At 43.0% G+C, this 22,509-nt stretch overlaps 1 pseudogene across 1 annotated transcript in view; it reads right to left on the bottom strand.

Moving 5' to 3' along the window:
* LOC308649298 (SH3 and PX domain-containing protein 2A-like) overlaps window positions 1-19,153 on the bottom strand; it is a 35,630-nt pseudogene extending 16,477 nt beyond the window's left edge. The window contains exons 1-2 of the transcript in view: window positions 19,090-19,153; window positions 18,856-19,042 (exon numbers count right to left, since the gene is read on the bottom strand). The product of the transcript in view is annotated as an SH3 and PX domain-containing protein 2A-like (transcript). The remainder of the gene's footprint in view (window positions 1-18,855; window positions 19,043-19,089) is intronic.
* Between the last annotated feature and the right edge of the window lie 3,356 nt (window positions 19,154-22,509).

The following is a 22,509-nucleotide window of genomic DNA, read 5'->3' on the forward strand; positions in this document are numbered from 1 at the left end:
TTAGGATGTTTTCATTTTCATAAGTTGTAACAAACTTTTTAATTTTTTTCTCCCTTTGGGGCATGTGTATGTGATACTGATGATTGAACCAAGGAATATTCTGCCTCTGAGATATTACCCAAGTCTTTTTCATTTCTTATTCTGAAACAAGGTCTTGCTGTATTGCCCAGACTAGCCTCAAACTTGAGATCTTCTGGCTTCTGCTTTCTTTCTGAACTACAGGCATGAACAACCAAGCCTTTCTACGAATTGGAACACATTTAAAAGACATTATATGGTTTAGTAGATTACATTCAGACATTTGTTTAAGAATAAATAGCCATCAAATCTATTTAATGTAGGAAAAATTCTCCAATAAAATATCTACAATCTACGTGGAAATATATCATGTCTAATTTTTGTGTATTTTAATAGTGAATTTGGTATATGGCTATACTAGCTTAATAATACATTAATAACAATTTTGACTTCTTGAAATGCAAGTAACAAGAAAGAATTAAGTCTGCACATTATATTATACAAATGAATTGAATTAACTAATGTTTTTTTAAATTTTTTTATTGGTTGTTCACAACATTACAAAGCTCTTGACATATCATATTTCATACATTAGATTGAAGTGGGTTATGAACCCCCAATTTTACCCCAAATGCAGATTGCAGAATCATGTCGGTTACACATCCACAATTTTACATAATGCCCTATTAGTAATTGTTGTATTCTGCTACCTTTCCTATCCCCTACTATCCCCCCTCCCCTCCCCTCCCATCTTCTCTCTCTACCCCATCTACTGTAATTCATTTCTCTCCTTGTTTATTTTCCCATTCCCCTCACAACCTCTTATATGTAATGTTGTATAGCAATGAGGGTCTCCCTTCATTTCCATGCAATTTCCCTTTTCTTTCCCTTTCCCTCCCATCTCATGTCTCTGTTTAATGTTAATCTTTTCTTCTTGCTCTTCCTCCCTGCTCTGTTCATAGTTGCTCTCATTATATGAAAGAAGACATTTGGTATTTGTTTTTTAGTGATTGGCTAGCTTCACTAAGCATAATCTGCTCTAGTGCCATCCATTTCCCTGCAAATTCTATGATTTTGTCATTTTTTATTGCTGCATAGTACTCCATTGTGTATAGATGCCACATTTTTTTTTTATCCATTCATCTATTGAAGGGTATCTGGGTTGGTTCCACAGTCTAGCTATTGTGAATTGTGCTGCCATGAACATCGATGTGGCAGTATCCCTGTAGCATGCTCTTTTAAGGTCTTCAGGGAATAGTCTGAGAAGGGCAATAGCAGGGTCAAATGGTGGTTCCATTCCCAGCTTTCCCAGGAATCTCCAAACTGCTTTCTAAATTGGCCGCACCAATTTGCAGTCCCACCAGCAATGTACAAGTGTACCCTTTTCTCCACATCCTCGCCAGCACTTGTTGTTGTTTGACTTCATAGTGGCTGCCAATCTTACTGGAGTGAGATGGTATCTTAAGGTGGTTTTGATTTGCATTTCTCTGACTGCTAGAGATGGTGAGCATTTTTTCATGTACTTGTTGATTGATTGTATATCCTCCTCTGAGAAGTGTCTGTTCAGGTCCATGGCCCATTTGTTGATTGGGTTATTTGTTATCTTATTGTCTAATTTTTTGAGTTCTTTGTATACTCTGGATATTAGGGCTCTATCTGAAGTGTGAGGAGTAAAAATTTGTTCCCAGGATGTAGGCTCCCTATTTACCTCTCTTATTGTTTCTTTTGCTGAGAAAAAACTTTTAAGTTTAATTAAGTCCCATTTGTTGATTCTTGTTATTAACTCTTGTGCTATGGGTGTCCTATTAAGGAATTTGGAGCCGGACCCCACAATATGTAGATCGGAGCCAACTTTTTCTTCTATCAGACGCAGAGTCTCTGATTTGATATCAAGCTCCTTCATCCATTTTGTGTTAACTTTTGTGCATGGCGAGAGAAAGGGATTCAGTTTCATTTTGTTGCATATGGATTTCCAGTTTTCCCAACACCATTTGTTGAAGATGCTATCCTTCCTCCATTGCATGCTTATAGCCCCTTTATCAAATATAAGATAGTTGTAACTTTATGGATTAGTCTCTGTGTCCTCTATTCTATACCATTGGTCCACTCGCCTGTTTTGGTACCAGTACCATGCTGTTTTTGTCACTATTGCTCTGTAATATAGTTTGAAATCTGGTATCGCTATACCGCCTGATTCACACTTCCTGCTTAGAATTGCTTTTGCTATTCTGGGTCTTTTATTTTTCCATATGAATTTCATGATTGCTTTATATATTTCTACAAGAAATGCCATTGGGATTTTGATTGGCATTGCATTAAACCTATAGAGAACTTTTGGTAATATCGCCATTTTGATGATGTTATTTCTGCCTATCCATGAACAGGGTATATTTTTCCATCTTCTAAGATCTTCTTCTATTTCTCTCTTTAGGGTTCTGTAGTTTTCATTGTATAAGTCTTTCACCTCTTTTGTTAGGTTGATTCCCAAATATTTTATTTTTGTTGAGGATATTGTGAATGAAGTGGTTGTACTCATTTCCATTTCAGAGGATTTGTCCCTGATATACAGGAATGCCTTTGATTTATGCGTGTTGATTTTATATCCTGCCACTTTGCTGAATTCATTTATTAGCTCTAATAATTTCTTTGTATACCCTTTTGGGTCTGCTAGGTATAGAATCATGTCATCTGCAAATAGTGATAATTTAAGTTCTTCTTTTCCTATTTTTATGCCTTTAATTTCTTTCATCTGTCTAATTGCTCTGGCCAGTGTTTTGAGAACTATGTTGAACAGAAGTGGTGAGAGAGGGCATCCCTGTCTTGTTCCAGATTTTAGAGGGAATGCCTTCAATTTTTCTCCATTCAGAATGATGCTAGCCTGAGGCTTAGCATAGATTGCTTTTACAATGTTGAGGTATGTTCCTGTTATCCCTAGTTTTTCTAGAGTTTTGAACATAAAGGTATGTTGTACTTTGTTGAATGCTTTCTCTGCATCTATCGAGATGATCATATGGTTCTTATTTTTAAGTCTATTGATGTGGTGAATAACATTTATTGATTTCCGTATATTGAACCAGCCTTGCATCCCAGGGATGAATCCTACTTGATCATAGTGCACAATTTTTTTGATATGTTTTTGCATCCGATTCACCAGAATTTTAATGAGGATTTTTGCATCTAGGTTCATTAAAGATATTGGTCTGTAGTTTTCTTTCTTTGAAGTTTCTTTGTCTGGTTTAGGAATCAGGGTGATGTTGGCCTCATAGAATGAATTTGGAAGTTCTCCCTCTTTTTCTATTTCCTGAAATAGATTTAAAAGTATTGGTATTAGTTCCTCTTTAAAGGTTTTGTAAAACTCTTCTGTATACCCATCCGGTCCTAGGCTTTTCTTGGTTGGTAGTCTTTTGATGGTTTCTTCTATTTCCTCAATTGATATTGTTCTGTTTAGGTTGTCTATATCCTCCTGAATCAACCTGGGCAGATCATATGACTTAAGAAATTTATCGATGCCTTCACTATCTTCTATTTTATTGGAGTATAAGGATTCAAAATAATTTATCATTATCTTCTGTATTTCTGAAGTGTCTGTTGTGATGTTGCCTTTTTCATCCCATATGCTAGTAATTTGAATTCTCTCTCTTCTTCTCTTCATTAGCATGGCTAAGGGTCTGTCTATTTTATTTAGTTTTTCAAAGAACCAACTTTTAGTTTTGTCAATTTTTTCAATTGTTTCTTTTGTTTCAATTTTATTAATTTCAGCTCTGATTTTAATTATTTCTTGCCTTCTACTTCTTTTCTGTTGTTTTGCTCTTCTTTTTCTAGGATTTGAGATGAAGTATGAGATCATTTATTTGTTGTTTTTTTCTTTTTTTAAGGAATGAACTCCAAGCAATGAATTTTCCTCTTAGAACTGCTTTCAATGTGTCCTATAGATTCCTATATGTTGTGTCTGTGTTTTCATTTATCTCTAAGAATCTTTTAATTTCCTCCTTGATGTCTTCTATAACCCATTGATCATTCAGTAACCTATTGTTCATTCTCCAAATGATGCATGATTTTTCCTTCCTTCTTTTATCGTTGATTTTCAGTTTCATTCCATTATGATCAGATAAGATGCATGGTATTATCTCTACTCCTTTATATTTTCTAAGAGTTGCCGTGTGACATAATATATGATCTATTTTTGAGAAGGATCCATGTGCTTCTGAGAAAAAAGTGTAACTGCTTGATGTTGGGTGGTATATTCTATATATGTCAATTAAGTCTAGGTTATTAATTGTGTTATTGAGTTCTATAGTTTCCTTATTCAACTTTTGTTTGGAAGATCTGTCCAGTGGTGAGAGAGGTGTGTTGAAGTCTCCCATGATTATTGTATGGTGGTCTATTAGACTCTTGAACTTGAGAAGAGTTTGCTTGATAAACATAGCTGCACCATTGTTTGGGGCATATATATTTATGATTGTTATGTTTTGTCGGTGTATGGTTCCCTTGAGCAGTATGTAGTTTCCCTCTTTATAACTTTTGATTTACTTTGGCTTGAAATCTCTTTTATTTGATATGAGTATGGACACTCCTGCTTGTTTCTGAAGTCCATATGAGTGATATGATTTTTGCCAACCTTTCACCTTCAGTCTATGTATATCTTTTCCTATCAAATATGTCTCCTGTAGGCAGCATATTGTTGGGTCTTGTTTTGTGATCCATTCTACTAGCCTGTGTCTCTTAATTGGTGAGTTTAAGCCATTAACATTTAGGGTTATTATTGAGATATGGGTTGTTCTTCCAGCCATATTGGTTTATTTATGTTACTTAACATGGTTTGTTTTTCATCTTTGATTATTTTCCCCCCTTTACTGTCCTACCTCCCACTGTTGGTTTTCATTGTTATTTTCCTTTTCCTCTTCCTGTAATGTTTTGCTATGGATGTTTTGAAGAGATGGTTTTCTAGCTGCAAATTCTTTTAAATTTTGTTTATCGTGGAAGGTTTTAATTTCATCTACCATCCTGAAGCTTAATTTCGCTGGATACACGATTCTTGGTTGGAACCCATTTTCTTTCAGTGTTTGAAATATGTTATTCCAGGATCTTCTAGCTTTCAGAGTCTGTGTTGAAAGATCAGCTGTTATCCTGTTTGGTTTACCCCTAAATGCAATCTGCTTCCTTTCTCTTGTAGCTTTTAAAATTCTCTCCTTATTCTGTATGTTGGGCATCTTCATTATAATGTGTCTAGGTGTGGATCTCTTATGATTGTGCACATTCGGCATCCTGTAGCCTTCTAGGATTTGGGATTCTGTCTCATTCTTCAAGTCTGGGAAGTTTTCTCATATTATTTCATTGAAGTGTTTGCTCATTCCTTTGGTTTTGACCTCTATACCTTCCTGTATCCCAATGACTCTTAAGTTTGGTCTCTTTATATTATCCTATATTTCTTGGATGTTCTGCTCATGGTTTCTTAACAGTCTTGCTGAGCTGTCTATGTTCTTTTCAAGTTGAAATACTTTGTCTTCATTGTCTGATGTTCTATCTTCTAAGTGTTCTACTATGCTGGTAGTATTCTCAATTGAGTTTTTAAGTTGGTTTATTGCTTCCTGCATTTCTAGGATTTCTGTTTGTTTGTTTTTTGTTACCTCTATCTCCCTGTATAGTTGATCTTTTTTGCTTCTTGGATTTGTTTATGTAATTCATTGTCAAAGTGATCTTTCATTGTCTGATTTTGCTGTCTAATGTCTTTCTTGAGACTCCAGATCATCTGAAGCATGTATATCCTGAATTCTTTATCTGACATTCCATCTGCTGCAGCTATTACCTCTTCTAAAGTTGAGTTGACCTGCATTGCTTATGGTCCTTTCTTTCCTTGTCTTTTCATACTGCTCACGTTTCTTTCTGCTTGGTGAAACTGTTGTGTTTTTGAAATTCCCCCCTATATATTCATATTGCTCTTGTATAGTTGAAAAGTCTCCCTTGCAGGGCGGCCAGCAGCTGTGCTCCTCCTCCAATTGGGGTGATCTGTCTACCATGCTGGCGGGCCACTGGGTCTGTTCTGCCAGTCGGTCGCAGGTCTGCCTACCTTGCAGGTGCGGGTGGTGGCTCTGCTCTGCCCTTACTGCAATTGGGGTGATGTGTGTACCACGCTGGTGGGTCGCTAGGCCTGTTCCGGGCGCAGGCGGCAGCTCTGCTCTGCCCCTCTGGCCTCCACAGTATTCAGCAGGACCCGGACCGAGAAGCAGTTTCTGTGGGTTCTTTAGCCCTGGGCCAGAGCAGTTCCGGGAGCCAGAGTTTGGCTGCTCCGGGCTCGGTGTATGTTCTGATAGAAGCAGGCTCAAGAAGCAGTTTCCACAGGTTCTTTAGCCCTGGGCCAGAGCAGTTCCAGGATCCAGAATTTGGCCACTCTGGGTTTGGTGTATGTTCTGATAGGAGCAGGCTCCAAGAAGCAGTTTCCGCGGGTTCTTTAGCACTGAGCTTGATTTTTTTTTTTAAGAATGAGAATTGAAGATAGACACAATATTTTTATCTTTATTTATTTATTTTTATATGGTACTGAGGATCCAACTCAGGGCCTCACACATGCTGAGGCAAGCGTTTTACCACTGAGCTACAAGCCCAACCCTCACCTTGGTTTTTAATCACAACTTCTTGGCAAGGTTTGAAATATGCAACCGTATATGTTACATGACCACTCACCAATGAGACGTACATCCAATTTTTCCAATGCATTTTGCTTATATTCTGAGTCCTCACATGATGTAGCCGATTCAAAAATTTCAATTTCAATATCGGCAGTGTTGATATCATATTGATACAAAAATTTAAACTAAAAGCAAAAAAATCTCAAAATAAACAGTTCAAAGACTATTAACTAGTTAACATAAACATCACAAATTTAATGCAGTTCTATAATGGTCAAAACTCGCTTGCTTTGTAGAAAAATATTGTGACTTTGTGGAATGTTCTGGTGATATCATGGGTTTGGAAGGACAGCTTTTGTCCACCCGAGGTGCAATAACACCTGTACTACACAAAACATTTTCTGTCTCTAGGAACCCATCGAAGATCATTTGTGAATTGATAATGAGGAACTATACCAATAGGGCCTGATTGACATATGCAGCAAGGGAAGATGAGGCGGTAACAGGAGCAGTTCTAGGCCTTGGCCTCATGAGGCAGGGTCCAAATACCATTCCCAAGTTTTTTGAGTTCATCAGGTTTTCTTCAGAATGGTCTACTACCCTGAAAAGAAGAACACATAAAGTATATGAAATTTGCCTAATAGAGGTCCTTAATGGTAGTTTACTATGACTTGAGAAGGGTGGAGAAAACATGGGCTACAGAAGACTACAAAATGTTTGTCAAGGGTCAAGTTTGGTGGGTCTAGGGAAAGAATAATTTGTTCCATTATGATACTTACTGCACACCAACCTGAGTTTCAGAGTACTATATTAGGATAAAATGCATGTAAATAGGAGGAACTACTCCAAACTCTTATCAGCAGAAGGAAGAAAAACACCCCTAAAAATTGCTCTATCTTTGTATGTGGGATATACTTCCCATTTCTTCTACTGGAAACTGAAACATCATTGTCAATTTCTCTCTCACTGCCCAGCTAGTTTTCTTTTTTAAAAAATATTTTTAGCTAGAGTTGGACACAATACCTTTATTTTATTTATTTATTTTTATGCAGTGCTGAGTATCAAACCCAGTGTCTCACATGTGCTAGGCAAGTGTTCAACCACCAGCCACAATGCCAGCCACCCACAATTAGTTTTCTACCCTAGATGATTCTCTTTCCTGAACATCTCTCTGTTCTATTTTCACTATCAATGTTTTGGTTTACTTCCACACTCTCAGTTTGTTATTTCTATGACTATTCAAGGAGATCTGTCTCTGCCTGGTTTAGCTATCACAATAATACTAGCTTCATGTATGGGTAAAGAAGCTGTTTATATATATATATAGTGAATAGGGTAGTTTTTTTATTTGTATTTCAGAGGATTCATCACTTATGAATAGTGTAATATCTTGAGGGTTTTCAGTGCTCTATGGCCAGGTACTGAGGTGCACACTTACAATCCCAGTAACATGGAAGACTGAGGCAGAAGGACCCGAGATTCCAAGCCAGCCTGGGCAACATAGTCAGACCCTGTCTCAAATAAAAATATAAAAATTTTGGGGGTGTAGCTCAGTAGTAAAGTGCCCCAAGTACACAATCCCTGGTATTAGACACACACACAAACACACACACACATACAGTCCAGCAGCCTCATGCATGCCAAGTGATTGTCATCAGATTTAGACAACTCAAGGGAGCCAATACTGACCATGTAATAGCTTAGAATATTCCATGGCCACAGTGTCCCAGTTGACGATGCTACTGTGAAAGACAGCATAATCAAAATGGAATTATTTGTACCAAAGCCTCACAGAAGTGTAGGGCAGGGAACCATGCAGGAGAAGGTCCTTAAGCTTGGTCCTTTGATAATAGACTTTCAGGAGGACTCTGCCAATACCACAACATTACACACACAAAAAAAATTGCTTCAAAACTCCTTACTCTCCAAACAAGATCATAGGATTTTTATCATTGGCTCTCAAGAGATTAATAAAACACAGAATGGGACCTGCAAATTCCAATAAACTCCAGGAGATCCTTTCTTCTGCACTGCAGAGGAGTCTATTATGGTTCCTTCACAAGCACATTTTGAAATTGGTGGTCAAATGATTTCAAAGACAATTAAAAAAAGTAATGGCTTCCACGTGGAATGTTCCAGTTGAACATCTCTCAAAAGGCTACTCTTTAAGAAGTACATTTTAAGCCAGGTGAGGTGGGCCATGCCTGTAATTTCAGATTCTCAGGAGCCTGAGGCAGGAGGATAGCAAGATTCAGGCCAGACTTGGCCATTTGGTAAGCCTGCTTGAAAATAAAACAAAGAGAACTGGGCAGGTAACTTAGTGGTAGAGTGTCCCTGGTTCAATGCTCAGTACTGGAGGAGGGAAGAGTAAGTTTTTAGGCTTCAAGTTGGTTTTATCAAATTCTCTGATTACATGGGAAAAGGAAAACTGAGTCATCTCTGTTAAAAGTTGAAGTATTATTTCATAGGACATAAATTTCCTTATTCACTTTAAATATATTTCATGAATCTGGTTAAATGACTTATCTTTTATAATGATCTAGGACTCCAAGTTTCATGAAGTGCTTAAAGTCTTTTGAGATTATTTACTATCTTCTCTATGATCAAAGTCTACATTGTCACTTGAACTTGAGCTAACATTGGGATGTTCTAGAAAATTCCATAGTTGCACAAGGGATTTCTAGAAGAGAGACATTAAGACAATTAGCCTAATTTGATATGATGGGAAGTTCTGTCCAATATGACATAAAATTTTCAAGTTATATTTATTTGGATATTTTATTAATATTTGCTTTAAATGGCAAAAATTCATAAAAAAATATCATATGTTTTCAAACATAATTCTGGACACTATTAAAATGTATGCCAATCAAATCACCTTGTTAATAACTGTTTACAGTAAATTCCCAAAATATTTTTAACCATGTTAAAAATCTAAATATTTATCATCAAGAGCTATCATTTGGATTTTTTCCCTGAACATAACTAAAATCAGATTAATTTATTAAGAAGAAAAAACCTCTAACAAGTTTACTTGAACACAGGTCTCTCATCTATATATCTATGTATTTATTTATTCATTTCTTTATTTATTGTTGCTAGGGATCAAACCCAGGGCCTCATGCTTGCTAGGCAAATGCTCTACCTTTTCAAAATTGTAATTCAAAACAGAGTGTGATGGTAAACACTTGTAATCCCATCTGCTGTCCTGTGAACTGATAAATACAATCAATAAGTGTGTCAGTTATCGGTTATGGATTAGTAAAAAAATATAGATGATGGATATAAAATTTTGAAAAGTGGGATAAGACAATTATAAAGCAAGAACTGTCATAGGCAGACCTGACACTCCATTTTGGTGCCTCCTATGAAAAACTGTTACAAGAGCAGTTTGTGAAAAACTGAAATGAAAGCTGTTTTCTTATTTTAAAAAAATCGCCATTCTGTACTTTGTATCCCACAAATTGTACCCTACTCAGGATGCAGTGGTGTTCATGGAGAGCTACATCTGGGGCTTGAATGCTATTGTGGGTCTACAGGACTTTGAAGTACATTGTCACCCCACTGACCCCCACCCAAATTCAGGATGTGACTGTCTAGCACCTGCTTGAACCCAGGACCATGATCTACTGAACTGTAAAGCTAATGTGCTGGCTTCTGACTGAAAAATTCTGGTCCTGCCTAGAGCCCAGAGGCCCCAATTATTAATGTTTTAATTTCTATGATTGGCTATCTTACATGACGATAAGCAAGTCACTGAGTTGTGGATTTTGTGCTTGTATAGTTTTTGGATAGACCAAGAAGCTGCTGTCCTCTCAAGGAGCTTGAGTCTCTGTGGTGGGTGACAGTCCCTAGTCAGGTAAATAAAGCTCTCTTTTGATTTGAAATTCAGACTTAGAGTGCTTCCTGGAGGGACTCCCCATAACACCATCTACTTAGCAGGCTAAGGCAGAAGGATGTCAAATTCAAGGCCTGTCTCAGTAATTTAGTGAGAACCTGTCTCAAAACAAAACAAAACAAAAAAAACATTTAAAAAATGTGCTGGGAATGTAGCTCAGTGGTGCAGTTTCTCTGGGTTCAAACCTTGGTACCCAAACTGAATAAATGAATAATTTAATTAACTAAGTAATTAATTAAAAATGAAAAAAGCTGAGGATGTAGCTCAGTGGTAAAGCTCTCCTGGGTTCAATCTCCAATGCCAAAAAATAAAAAATAAAAATAAATAAATTCAGGGCCTAAATATTTTTTTAAAAATGAACACCTGTACTCATAAAATTTCTGCAAAAGTCTAACACTTCATAGAATAATAAAGGCTGGAGCTTGGAGATGAGGTACCCAATGCCTAATGAACAAGCAAAATAGAATTTAACAGTGACTTCCTTGTGGAGGAACACTGAGAGCCAATCCCTCCAAACCCACCTTGTTCAAATGTGGCTTAATGAGTTTCAACATTGATTCCTAGTCATCTATTAATTCCCTCCAATGGGAGACTGGACCAACCAGGAAAAGTCTATCCTGGCACTGAGAGAGAATCAAACCCTAACCATTATGGGATGCATCCAGAGAAAAAAATCTTCATCCCAAGGGGGAAACATAATGGTGCTCAAATGAACAGGCAGGAACTGTGTCCAATCCTGATGAAAGGGAAGCAGGGTGCTGTGAAGGGAGGGTCCCTGGGCAGCCCTTCCTGATGGCATGAACTATCACAAACCAGTCAGCCCCAACCTCAGCTGTGCATAAAATCCACACCAACCTGCACCCCCCCCCCCCAAACTCTAGGAGGACACCTGGCAGTAGCCGCCTGTTGTCCTTGAACTGAGGACACCCTTGGTACTGAATCTGTGGAGTCAGTGATAATTGATTCAAAGCTGCATTTGACACCCTGTCTCCCTTTGCCTCCTGGATGGGAGCTCTGACTCATCTTTCTTTAGGTGTCCTGCATTCCTGCCCTATTATGTCTGACTACACTTGTTCTTTGGAGAGTCACTGTCTGTTGTGACTTAGGTTGACAGAAACATCTACCTGCCTCCTGCACCAAGTCAAGGGTGGTCAGAGAAGGCAGGGCTTTGGCATGAAGTCACCCTTTCCAGCTGGCTACACTCAGACAAATGGCAGAGAAATTTAGAATTCAATTGAGAGACTAAAGTTTCATTGTTGTGGAACCTAAAAAGCAATGAGGTCTCTGAAAGAGCCTTAGCCCTACTTCACTGAACACATAGGAGATTAAATATGGGTCATTTGTGGTAAGTCATTATGTGAAACAGATACCAAAGATCATCTCAACCAACTATAAGTATTAAACTGTGATGTGAACAGGGATATTTTCCAACGGATACCCAAGAAGACCATCATGGTTTAGATGCTGTGTCTCCCAACAGCTCACCTGTGAGAGAATGGTTTTGGAGGAGACATGATTGGTTTATAGCCTTAACTTTGTCAGTAAGTTAATTCCTAATGGGATAACTGAGTGATAATAGGGGGCACCTGGGGTGTGGCTGGAGGAACCTTATTATTGGGGGTGTGAATATGATGTGTATATTTTCTGACCTGGGCCGGTTCACCCCTCCTTAGGCAACCTGGTGGCCCCCCGCTCCCGGGAGGTCACCATATTGATGCCGAACTTAGTGCGGACACCCGATCGGCATAGCGCACTACAGCCCAGAACTCCTGGACTCAAGTGATCCTCCCACCTCAGCCTCCCGAGTAGCTGGGACTACAGGCGCGCGCCACCGTGCCCGGCATGATGTGTATGTTTTGTATGTGGCAAGGGGCCATCTCTCATCCTCTCTGTTCTCTAATAATGTGAGCACCTTCCCTCTGCCACAATCTCCCACCATAATGGTCAGCCTCACCTTGAAGGTGAGGGCCCAAGAAATGGAATCTGTTGTGTATGCATTGAGACCCCTGAAACCATGAGTCCCCAAATAAACTTTTTCTCCTCTGTAGTTGTTGGGGTTGGGTGTTGTAGTGACAGCGTGAAAAAGCTGACTAACACATAGACAGAACAAACCAGAAATGCAATTCTGTAACTGCCGCCAATCAAACCTTTTCTTCTACCTCTTCCCTGTAAGTCCTCCCCTCACATGGCTCATCATCCAAGCACTTGCTCTCTTTTCGTCTCTCCTTCCTCAATTCCTGAATTACTTTTTACTCAGGCTCTTCAAATTTTCCTTTGCCTGTGAACTTCTCACAGCCTAAAGAAGCTTGGAAACTGCCTGGAGCAAAGGTTGCCTGGGACATGTGCCCTCAGGTCCCTGATTCTGCGGGAATACTCTCCAGTTGGTGGCCTCCCTGATGTCAGAAACACCTGCTGTCCAACCCTGTGTCTTTCTCTCCCATTCCCAAGTTGCTCACAGTTTCCACCCTTGGTGGATTTCAGACTTTTCCAAGTCATGGCCAATGAAATCATCCAAATTGGTTTTCATCAAAATAGTAGAATTATATAGGTAGATAACACTTCTGGATGTTTCTAAAATAACTTAATAAATTACCACCTTCTGGTGGGGGAGAAGGCTGCTCATAACTGACAGATCTTCCCCTAACACTTCCCATCTCTCCCTACCCAGGGACAGAAGGTTTTCAATCAGCAGATGATCAGAGGATGAGTAAGGATGAGGTGGCTGTGGGCAAATTGGTAGCCCTGCCTGTGCTGCCTGGTTTTAGATCAAGATCCCCTAAACGATGACTGCTGGTGAGGACTCAGGCTGGTGGGGTTATGCAATGACCTTAGCCTTAGCTTCCCATCCAAAGAGGAGAAGGAGGTCCACCCAAACTTCTTTTGAGTTATCCTAAAGCTGCCTGTGTACATATTCTAATTTAGGCCTGAAGGCTTCTCCATACACAGTGAACTAGAACCCACTTGGATCTGTAAGAAGACTGCAGCTCACTCTTGGGACAGGTAGCAGAGTCCAGGTCCTACACAGCCAGCCCATCTGTCCCCCACACAGTGATCTGTGTGCCTCACCCCTCTTTATGACACTTCCTTTCCTCTGGCTCTACGTCTAACTTGCGTGTGTGGCAACGTGGAAGTTCTGAATAGCATTCATTCTGCTCTGCTGCTGGATTCTAGGATCAAATAAAGGCAAGGAAATCTGCAATATGAGATGTGTCATCACTGTTTTTTTAAGGATTTTCATGACCAAAAAGAGACTTGAAGATATTCTAGTGTGTCCAGACTCCTTGAATTGTATAAGTACTGTGAGTTGCATGTGTCCCCACACAGCCCTGGGAATAAAGCACCCAGACTGCTCTTTGAGCTCCTCATCTTTTGACTCTAGGTTCATCTGTGCTGTGAGACAGCCCATAACTGTAGGATGTCATGACAAAAAGGACCGGGTGTGTAAGGGTGGCCATGTCAGAAGGGGACTGGGTTCCACTCCCTGGAGTGCTACTGAAAGGTGCACATTCCTTTGTGCATCTGCATCAAAAGAGTCTAGTTCCACTTCTGGAACACTGGCCAATTTTCCCTGTACAATCTAGGTACCCAGAACCCATGCTTTTCTACAGAAATGAGTGAACTTCATAAAAGATAACTGAGGGCCTGCGGACATAGCTCAGTGGTAGAGCACTTGCCTAGCATGGGGAAGGGCCTGGGTTCCATCCTGGGAACCACAAAAGTATGTGAACAAATAAGTGAATACGTAAATCCAATATTAATGAGACTCCAGGGGGGGAGTTTTAATTTGAAGAAAATTTTCTATCTGAGAGAAGAACAAGAGCCCATATGAACACAATGATATGCATTCTTTAATTTGTATTTATACTTTCTAAATTTAGTTGGAATGCACTGGCATGTAAAGTTCATGTCCTTAAAGACTCTTTTCCAAAAAAAAAAAAAAAAAAAAAAAAAACTGAAAACCTTGGATGAGGGTGAAGGTAAAGCAAGAAATGAAAGATAGATGAGCAACACATGAGAACAGGGAGGGAGAAGCATTCTTTTGTTCCCCTGCAAGGTAAAGGGTGTTTGGGGGGATTGGCTCAGCAAGCAGGCTTGAGAAAAATAAGCATGCAGAGGGAAGGTCTGTTATTAGGCTGTCATGATTAAATGTGTTTGCAGTGCTTAAAATTAATCTAGAATTGTTTGCTGTGAATTAGTTAATTTAGAATTGTTTGCTGTGAATTGATTATGTCTATTGCAGTGCCTAGCATTAAGGATTGTCATTTTCTTGATTAAGAACATATAGAGGGGATTCCACCTCTTGGGTCCCCTTCTTCCTCCGGGAGAAGTCTTTTCTGCTGTCCTTTAATAAACTTCTAATTTCTACTCTGAAAAAAAAAAAGAACATATAGAGGGCTGTGATTGTGGCTCAGCGGTAGAGCATTCACCTAGCATGGGTGGGACACAGGTTCGATCCTCAGCACCACATAAAAATAAAGGCATGGTGTTGTGTCCATCTACATCTAAAAAATAAATGTTAAATAAAAGAAGCTATAGTGTGAAATTGCATTGAGTAATTTGAGTGAATAAAGCACGAAAGGGGCAGAAGCATGTGGACATTCTTTATTTCTCCCCTGGACTGCATACATTGTAATTTTGTCTCCTTGTGATAGATGTTTTGAGAGGGGGCTTCTAAATCCCAAAGGTGAGGTTCTGGAAGTGACCTTTAAGGTGTATAATGAAAGAGGTGAGAAGGCCTAAAAGCAGAGATAGCAGATGCTCGCTCAAACCATCTGTCCCTGGTGTCACTGGCCCATGGGACGGTCCCTCAGGACAACTCATACCCTGTTTTAAATGTGGTCAGATGGGTCACTGGGTTTGTACATGTCCCAAGCCTCATAATTTCTGGATTTTTGTCCTAAATGTCATCAAGAGCAACACTGGGATGTTCACATTCCCCAAGGACATGGGGGTCCCCCAGCCACCTGGCCCTTTGGGTTCCCCTTTCCAACTCTTAGGACTGGCTGCAGAGGACTGAAAAGATCCAGGTCCCCATAACCCAACCACTACCATCACTCCATGAAAACTCAGAGTAACACTACGTATGTCAGGTAGGCCCGTCTTCTTCCTCCTAGACACCAGGGCTACATATTCAGCCCTCAAGGTGTTCTGGCGGCCGACCACCAACCCTTACAGACACCTAGCCTTGTTTGTGCTTGTGGCTCTCTAATTTTTACTCATTCCTTTTTGGTCATTCCACAGTGTCCTGTTCCCCTTATGGGAAGGGACATCGTCACAAAGTTGGGGACTATGCTCTGCTTCTCCCCTTATATATGCTTCCATGCAGACTCACCTGCTGCTTCCCTGACCCTCACCCTTACCTTAGGACCATCTCTTATTCTGTTGGCCAGTGTCTTCCCATGACCCACTTCTGAGGTGGACGTTTCCAGTCTTTCTATCACCTCACACCACCATTCACATCTGTCTCAAAACCTCCTCCATTTTCTGCCCAATCACAACACCTGCTCTCCCTCTTTGCTGATGCTGTCCCTCTCTTTGCAGAGCAGACTTGACCCCAACAGCTTTTCTCAACCCTTTGGACCCTGGCCTGAGGGCCCAGGACAGTGACCCCACACCTTCTTCCATTCACCTAGGGCTCTTCTTTATCCACACACCGGCTCCCATGGGGAAGTGACCCTATCCATTTCCTCCCCACCTCCTCACAAGTCTACCCCCTAGAGATGGCAGTGACAAGTCTCCTCTTGAGACACAAAAGTTAACTTAGATCTTAGCCCAGCACCAAGATTCTTGACCTTCCCATCCCTTCTCCTTTGCAAGTTCACTCTGAGTCCTGGTTCACAGATGGCTCCTTCTTCCTTCTGGAGGGAATTCATCAGGCAGGGTAGGTAATTGTATCTCTAGCCTCAGTTGTGTAAGAGCCTCCACTCCCAATATCAGCAGGCTGAACTTGTTGTCCTCATCAGAGCCTTCACTTTGGCAAAGGGAGCCCCTCTCAATGTCTACTGTCCCTTGAATTACATTTAGACTGAACTAATATCCTTCCTTGGCTCTTCTTCTGTCACAGGCCCTCCCAAAGAAGCCACTCAACATCTCCCCTTTGAGCTTCTATATGGACAGCCCACCTCCCTGCTCACCACCTCTGATTCTCCACTACCCCTTGCTCCTCATCTCTTCTGGCTCCTTCTTGCATACACTAGGATCCTTCTTTTGCAACACAGGTATGTTGTTCTGGCAAAGCCAATTCTGCCTCTTCTCTTTCTCTCACTCTGTCTCCTGGTGACCTGGTACTTTTACCACTCCCAAAAGCCTGCCGCCTCCTCTCAATTCTCTTCAAAATGGACTGGACTCTATTGGGTTATTCTTACCACTTGTTTGTTGGCCCACCTTGAGGGCATCCCATATCAAGTTCCTACCCCCATTTAAAACAGTCCTCTCTGCCCCCTTATACAGTAAGACCCACAGGCCCTCTCAAGCTGTGTCTCTCCAAGGTTGAAACCCCAATCTTCCTTTGGTCTCTGAGGACTATGGGGACACTGCAGAACCATGAGTGCCATCCTTCCCTTTTTCATTTTTGCCCTCCTCATCTAAGTCGAGGGTAGGGACAGACTTTACTTGCCTGCCACTCTGACCGCCTCCTACTTCACTGATGGCAGATGGGGGGACCCCAAGAGAAACAGCTCACCAAAACGGGGGAGTCATCAGAGGTGTCTCTAAAAATGTTATGAACTGTTTACCCTGGAAACTGCGTCTCCTATGACCAGGTGGCTACCTGATGGCAGCCATGGGGAGGAAGTGTCTGTGTCTTTTGTTCCCACCCTGCCCTCTCTTCCTGGCTTCTCTCCCTTTCTCTTCCTTTTGGAGGCATATTGGCTCCAGAGCCAGGTTGCTTGGGTTTGAATCTGGGCTCAGCCATTTACTAGCTGTCCAACTTTGAGTAGTGACTTCACCTGTCTGAGCCCACTCCCCATCTGAAAAGTGGGGCTGATATGGAGGCCTTTCTATGGAGTTGTTGTAAGGATTAAATGAGTTCATCTAATTCAGGTGCTCAGAACAGAGCTTGGGTGAGTCCTATGGAGCAATCTTTGTGGAGATGGTGGTGTGGTGGTTATTATTAGCAAGCCCTTACTCAGCATGGGCTCCTTTGTTAACATTTTTCTAGACTGGAGGGTTTGAGGCTTCTTCTTAAATTAGTCAAACACTCAAGTGAAATCCTACAGTCAACCCAATACAGAAAGCAGAGTGCAAGAGGCCTCCTCTGGTCATATCAGGGGTGGGCTCAGGCCCCTTCCTTGGATGTTTGGATAGTGAAGCTTCTCAAAGTTGCCTCCGGCCACAATAGAATCCCCCAGTTATTAGAAAATGCAGAGTGGGCTGGCGCAGTGGTGCTTCCCTGAAATCCCAGTGGCTCAGAAGGCTGAGGCAGGAGGACCAGGAGTTCAAAGCCAGACTCAGTAATTTAGCAAGGCCCTGTCTCTCAGTAAAATGTAAACAAAAGGGCTGGGGATGTGCCTCAGTGACTAAGCACCTCTAGTTTCAATGCCCAGTACTAAAAAAAAAAAAAAATGCAGAGTAGCCTCCCCCACCAGGACCTCTGGATGGATCCCTGGGGAGCCTGCATCCAAGCACAGTCTTCTGGTGACTCTTCAGCACATGGAAGCTTCACTCAAGTTCCAAGTACCAAATACTCCATCTGGGGGTGGTGGCACATGCCTGTTATCCCAGTGATTCACTGAGGAGGCTGAAGCAGGAGAATCCCAAGTTCAAGGCCAGCCTGGGCAGCTTATGAAACCTGTAACTCAGTGGTGGATGACAATCTTGGGTTCAGTCCCCAGTACAAAAATAAATAAATAAATAAAATATCAGATGCCACCGGAAGACCCCCTTCAGCTGCCTCCTCTTCCTTCCCTCTCCTGTGTCGGGGCGGTGGGGCTTTACACAGTGGCAAGCCTCTCTTCCTCTCTGCCCTGAGGATGGTGGAGAGGAGCGTGGCATCCAGTGGGGTGATGGCCCTGCAGCCTGGAGGGTCCTGCCACTGGGTGGGCCCTGCTCCTAGTCCCTGCACCTGCTGCCACCTCCTGCTCCCCGCCATGGCTGGCTGTGACCGGGTCTAGAGAGGTTACCAGCCCTAAGTGGTGTGTAGCGCCCCCCATGCCACCCTAACTCCAAACCCAAAGGGCGCCTAATCCTCTAGGAGCCCAGGGAAGAGCCCGAGGCCTGATTCTGCCCACCATGGTGACTCTGAGGTCTAGAGAAATCCCAGTTCCGCTGGGGCCAGCTCCTGTCTCCTTGTGTCTGGGGTAGGGAGGGACTGACCCTCTGGCCACCTGCCTCTCCACAGGCCTGGACGAAATCCAGTGCTCGCTGTCCCCGGAGAACCGCAGGGTGGCGCTGTGGCAGCTGTCAGAGGAGGCCAGCTTCAGGAAGTGCAAGTTCAGCCTGTTGCTCACCGACCCCCTGCTCAGGCGCGTCACTTGGCAACACCCAGCTGGCGGTGGAGCCTCTAGGAGAGGGAGGGGAAAGCTCCCAAGACAGGGAGGCACCGGCCACCCTCCGTGAACAGAACAGAGCCTCCTACACCAAGGGGACTGGGGCGCCCGCTGGCCCCGCCCATCGCAGCGCCCAGAAGCCTGGGGAGCTTGGGTGGGTCGCTCCTGAACAGGGCCAACTCTTGGTGCAGGCTGCGGGCCAGGGAGGATCCAGCTGGGGTCTCTGCAGGAGATGCCAAGACTTATCTCCAGCCCTTCTTTCTGGGCCTGCGCTGTGCTTGGGAGACCAGGATCAACCTCTCCTCCCGAAGGCCGGGAAGCTGCCCAGGCAGGGCCTCCAGTTCAGAGCCTCCTCCACAGAAGCAGGATTCTCTCCATATAATAGGCCTCAGCAGCCTTGGGATGTTGTATGGAGGACAAATCAATCTATGTGCAATAGACCCTTTGTGTCCCTCCCCCCACTCCCCTGTGTGGATTCCTTATCCCCAGGGTGGGTGAAGCCCTTGGGATGTTGTGAGGGTGGGACTCTCCTGTTCGCACTCAGAGTAGAGATACCAGAGAACCCCTCACTCCCTCAGCAGGTAGGACACAGCCAGAAATCAGCCATCCATGAACCAGGAATCGGAGCTCAATCCTGACACCCCCATCTCCCAATTCCAGCTCCCAGAACTGTGGGAAATAAATGTGTTGTTTATAAATCACCCCGGGTGTGGTGTTCTGTTATAGTGGCCCAAGCAGCCTAGAAGACCCCATTCAGCTAAGGTGGAACAAAGAGTATGCCTGTAATCCCAGTTCCTCGGGAGGCTGAGGAAGAAGGATCACAAGCGAGGCCAGCCTCAGCAACCCTGTCTTTAAAAAGGGAGATGGAGTTGGGCATGTAGCTCAATGTTAAGGTGCCCTGAGTTCAATCTCTAGGACCTTGAAAAATAAAATTTTTAAAAATGGTTATCAAGGAAAGAAATGAGAACTGGTCACAGGGCGTTCACTGCTGTTGTTTTGGTAAGTCATTGGAAAAACTTTCATTTGTATAATGCAAACCCCAACCCTCTTCCTGAGAGGCAGCAACTTGCAGAGGAGGGACAGTCACTTTGTCTCTTTGGAGTCAAGGTGTTCCCCTTCCCCCAGCCCCTCCTGAGTCCTCCTCAGCCTGCCCAATGGGCCATTCTACAGGCCCCAACCCGTCCTCTCTGGAAATTTTGGAAAACTTTTCTTGTAGTGGGCTGTGACAGGCAGGGTTTTTCAGGATGTGGAATACAGCACTTCGGTTGGAGACCATGTGAGAGATTGTGTGTCCCCGGGTTGATGCAAGACGTCCCATGAGCAGCATTGGACGGGCTGCGACAAAATCTTGGATGGAAGGCTCTCAAGAAGCTCCTGGGAAATTTGGGAAAACATTTCTCCTTTGTTACTCATAGTAGATATCTTTTTGTTTTCTCTTTGAAGCACTGAGGATTGAATACAGGAATGCTCTACCAGGACCTACATCCCCACCCCTTTTTAAGGTTCTAAGTTGCTGAGTTTGGTCTCTAAATTGTGATCCTCCTGCCTCAGCCTCCTGAGGAGCTGGGATTACAAGTCTGCACCAATGTGCCCAGCTTCATAATATATCTGCTATATTTCCTTCGTCTCTCTATTTTTGCTTCCATTAGTAATTATTGAGTGATTGCTAAATTCCAGATACTGCTTTAATTAAGAAAGACAGTCCTGCTCTCTTTGGAAGGCCTTATATTTTTATGGGTAGGACATAGAACCAGTAAGGAGCCAAAAGTATCATTACATGTAGAGAAACTCTCCACAAAAAAATCAATGAACTCCTGTGATAGAAAGTAACTTGGGAGCTGCTGTAGAGCAGGTAGAGGGCATAATCTTCAGGGGTCTGTGAGGAGTAGAGAAACAGAGTCAATAGGAGGTATAAAAGGAGATTTCCTATAAGAGATTGGTTAACATAGCTGTGGAAGCTGAGGAGCAGGAGCCATGGCTGGTAATCTGGAAGCCAATGGTGACATTTGATCCAAGGGTAGGAAAAGCCCCAGCTCAGCAGTCAGGGGGACAGAGAGCAAATGTCCCCTTTCTCAACCTTCTTGTTCACTTCAGGTTCTCAATGGAATGGATGGTGTCCAATACATAAGGGAAAGTCATCTAAGTTACTCTACCTATTCCAATGTTAATCTCACCCAGAAACACCCTGGGACACACAGAACTAATCAAATATCTGGGCACCCTGTAGCCCAGTCAAGCTGACATATTAAACCAGTATTCCTGTGATTGGTAGCCTTCAAACCGGGTTCTGACTCGCTCTTCTCTCCCCTCCCTCCCTTCTTTTCTCTTCTTCCACTCTCCTTCCCTACCATTCTTTACCCTTGCCAACCTTGAGGAGACTCCCAGTCCAGCATTATGGTCGCCAGAAGAGATCCTTGGCTCAGAGGGGCTGTCTTCTCATAGTCCCTGGGCAGGTAGAGAAGTGAGCAGCCTCCTCCTGGTCTCCATGGTTACCTCAGCACCTTAGGGAGCTGCCAAGTGGGCCCTGATGTTGGGGAAGGTGGCACTTCTGTTGAGAAAACCATGTAGGCACCTGGAAACTGGTCATCCCGAGCCATGAGACACTGCTAGAGTTTCTGTCTGAAAGCTCCAGCCGACACTTACACCCTGATGGGAATGGAGGCTCCTGGGGGAAGGTCTTCACTCAGAACAGAGGGAGGCTCCACTCACATTGGGCCATGCAGGGTGGGGAGAAGACTCCAGAAGAGCTCAGTGGGAGGAGCACAGAAGCCAGGAGACAGACACTACTTAATGTCATCACCTGTCAGTCACCTGCTGCTCACAGCCTGGTCACACACTCAGCCAGGCTTGTGTGGAGCAGCTGCCATCACCTGTTCCCCATCCCCAGGAGCACCACTATCTGGGTCACAGCTGAAGGCTTGAACCCTTCTCGGCCCCCATTGAAGAGTGTGTTTCTCCCAGAATCCTCAGGAGGTGGTGCCCAGGCAATGGACATGGTGCTAGGCCCTGTTCTAATGGGTTCTGGAGAATGAAGTTCCCACCCTGTCTCCTCTAGTCTTTCATCCTGCCTCCCGAGGGTCACGCTGCCTCTCGAGGGTCATGGTACCAGCCCTGTGCAGCAGTCCCTGAAGGGGTTATTGAGTGAGGCAGGGACAGTACTTTCCACATCCCACAGTTTTAGCATGAACATTTGGTGAGGGCCATTGCCAAGTAGGAATGACACATCAAAATTTTCTTGCCAGCGTACCCGATGTTAAATGGACTTGCCTTGGAAATTTGCTGTGACCTTGCATGTGTGTTTGAGAAAGGTGACCCTGCTCAAGGACCAGGGTGGATCCAGGATTAGGGTGTATCCTGCTGGTTTTAGGAAGTATCCGGGTTTAAGATAATTTGGGTTTAAGGCGTTCCTGGTTTAAGACAATGAGGTTTTAAGGAAGTTCCAGGTTTAAGCTTATTACTGCTGGGAGTAGGGTGTTCCTGC

Source organism: Spermophilus citellus (assembly GCF_964194105.1).
Source record: "Spermophilus citellus genome assembly, chromosome: 5".
In the NCBI taxonomy this organism is placed as follows: Eukaryota; Metazoa; Chordata; class Mammalia; order Rodentia; family Sciuridae; genus Spermophilus; species Spermophilus citellus.